This window comes from Syngnathus scovelli, unplaced genomic scaffold, assembly GCF_024217435.2.
Source record: "Syngnathus scovelli strain Florida unplaced genomic scaffold, RoL_Ssco_1.2 HiC_scaffold_228, whole genome shotgun sequence".
Taxonomy (NCBI): domain Eukaryota; kingdom Metazoa; phylum Chordata; class Actinopteri; order Syngnathiformes; family Syngnathidae; genus Syngnathus; species Syngnathus scovelli.
In genome coordinates, this window is record NW_026061321.1 from 2602 (window position 1) to 5000 (window position 2399).

The following is a 2399-nucleotide window of genomic DNA, read 5'->3' on the forward strand; positions in this document are numbered from 1 at the left end:
ATCTCTGAAAAAACTTTCTAAGTGCCACGTCTCTGAAAAACTTTCTAAGTGCCACAGCACGGCTGTGAAATATTCAAAGTCCTACAGGCATTGGCAGAATGCGCGGACGGCCGTCTGCTCCCGGCGGCCGCCGCGAAGCTACTACCCCCTCCCGGGGACGGCTGTCTGCTCCCGGCAGCCGTCCTTACCCCCCTCCCCCGTTTGCACCGCCTGAAGTTAGACCCGCCTTGGTAGGGCCCCCACCGGCCCCGGCTCGCCGGCGTTGGGTGGACGGTTCCTGCCCACTTGCGGGTCCCGGTCGCTTGGCAACCGACCGGGGAGGACCAGCCGCCTCCTTAAACACAGGCTGGAAGGGAAATCCGATCAAGCTACGGAGGACCGGCCGCCTCCTTAAACACAGGCCGGAAGGGAAATCCGATCAAGCTACGGAGGACCGGTCGCCTCCCTAAACACAGGCCGGGCAAAAATCTGCGAATGGGCCCGTCAAGGGTAGTGGGTCATCCAAGGAGGGAGGTACCGGCCGCCTCCTTAAACACAGGCCGGGCAAAAATCTGCGAATGGCCCGTCAAGGGTAGAAGGTCATCCAAGGAGGGAGGTACCGGCCGCCTCCTTAAACACAGGCCGGGCAAAAATCTGCGAATGGCCCGTCAAGGGTAGAAGGTCATCCAAGGAGGGAGGTACCGGCCGCCTCCTTAAACACAGGCCGGGCAAAAATCTGCGAATGGCCCGTCAAGGGTAGAAGGTCATCCAAGGAGGGAGGTACCGGCCGCCTCCTTAAACACAGGCCGGGCAAAAATCTGCGAATGGCCCGTCAAGGGTAGAAGGTCATCCAAGGAGGGAGGTACCGGCCGCCTCCTTAAACACAGGCCGGGCAAAAATCTGCGAATGGCCGGTCAAGGGTTGTTGGTCATCCAAGGAGGGAGGTACCGGCCGCCTCCTTAAACACAGGCCGGGCAAAAATCTGCGAACGGCCCGTCAAGGGTTCTGTCTCATCCAAGAAAGGGGTACCGGCCGCCTCAGAGGCCGGAGCGAAGGGGGCGAAAGGCTGTCGATGGGGAAGGATCGGGGCCACGGCTAATCTAGCGATGCCCGCGTCGGGCGGTCACTCCGACGAATGAGCGGGGCCGAATCCGGCGCGAGGCGGCCTTCAGGCACGTGGTTCGAGACGACCTCACCCGGCTCTAGCCCGGAGGATCGGAGGCAACGGCCGTCTCCTTAAGCTAAGGCCGGACGAAAATCTGCGGATGCGGTCCATCCAAGGCAGACGGAGGTACCGGCCGCCTCGGTAAACAAAGCCCGGGCAAAAATCTGCGAACGGCCCGTCAAGGGTTCTGTCTCATCCAAGAAAGGGGTACCGGCCGCCTCAGAGGCCGGAGCGAAGGGGGCGAAAGGCTGTCGATGGGGAAGGATCGGGGCCACGGCTAATCTAGCGATGCCCGCGTCGGGCGGTCACTCCGACGAATGAGCGGGGCCGAATCCGGCGCGAGGCGGCCTTCAGGCACGTGGTTCGAGACGACCTCACCCGGCTCTAGCCCGGAGCGAAAAAAACACTCTTATAACCTGACCGACATGCGCCCATGACCCGCCTTGGTAGGGCCCCCACCGGCCCCGGCTACCGCCGGCGTTGGGTGGACGGTTCCTCCCCACTTGCGGGTCGCACTCCAGCGCTACGGCCGCCGCGCGAGCGCGCGCCCCGCGCCGCCCGCGCAGGCCTAGCGCGAACCGTACGGCAGCGAAACCGAGACGCCCCGGCTCAACCTCACCCAGAGGCCATCCACGGAGGCCGAGCGCGCGATCCGACTTGCGGCACGCCACGTGGGCGTCCGCCGGCCGCGCCGGTCGACCGCGAAACCGATTTCTCAAAGACCAAGCCCGAGTCCCAACCTCCGCACATATCCGCACACGCCTTCCCGACCACCGCGAAGCGGGAGGCGTCTATCGTGGCCGCCGGGGCGTATGACCCCTCCGCGTGAGGCGTGCGGGCTCGGGGGGGCCGCAACGACCGAGTCTGACTCGGACGGGGCGCAGCTTCCCTCCCGGTCGCAGCATCAGCGCCGAACGCGCGACGTCACCAGCCCCCCGGAACGGTTCGTCGGGAGCGCGGCAATGGCCCACATCTCACCTCGCCAGCCGGCCGCAGCGGGCCGCGCCGAACCGAGTCTGACTCGGGGTGCGCACAGTCCCGTCTGGGTCACGGAGGCGACGAGCTGTGACCGCCACCGTCGCCCCTTCGTCCTTCCGGATCCCCCCAGCGCCGGCAAAACTCCGCATCCTGGCCGCATCGCGTGACCGGGCGGGCCGCAACGACCGAGTCTGACTCGGACGGGGCGCAGCTTCCCGCCTCGGGCCATCGCAAAGCGTGCCTCGCGCGGGCAAAGTCGCCGGCGCAGCGCCGCGCC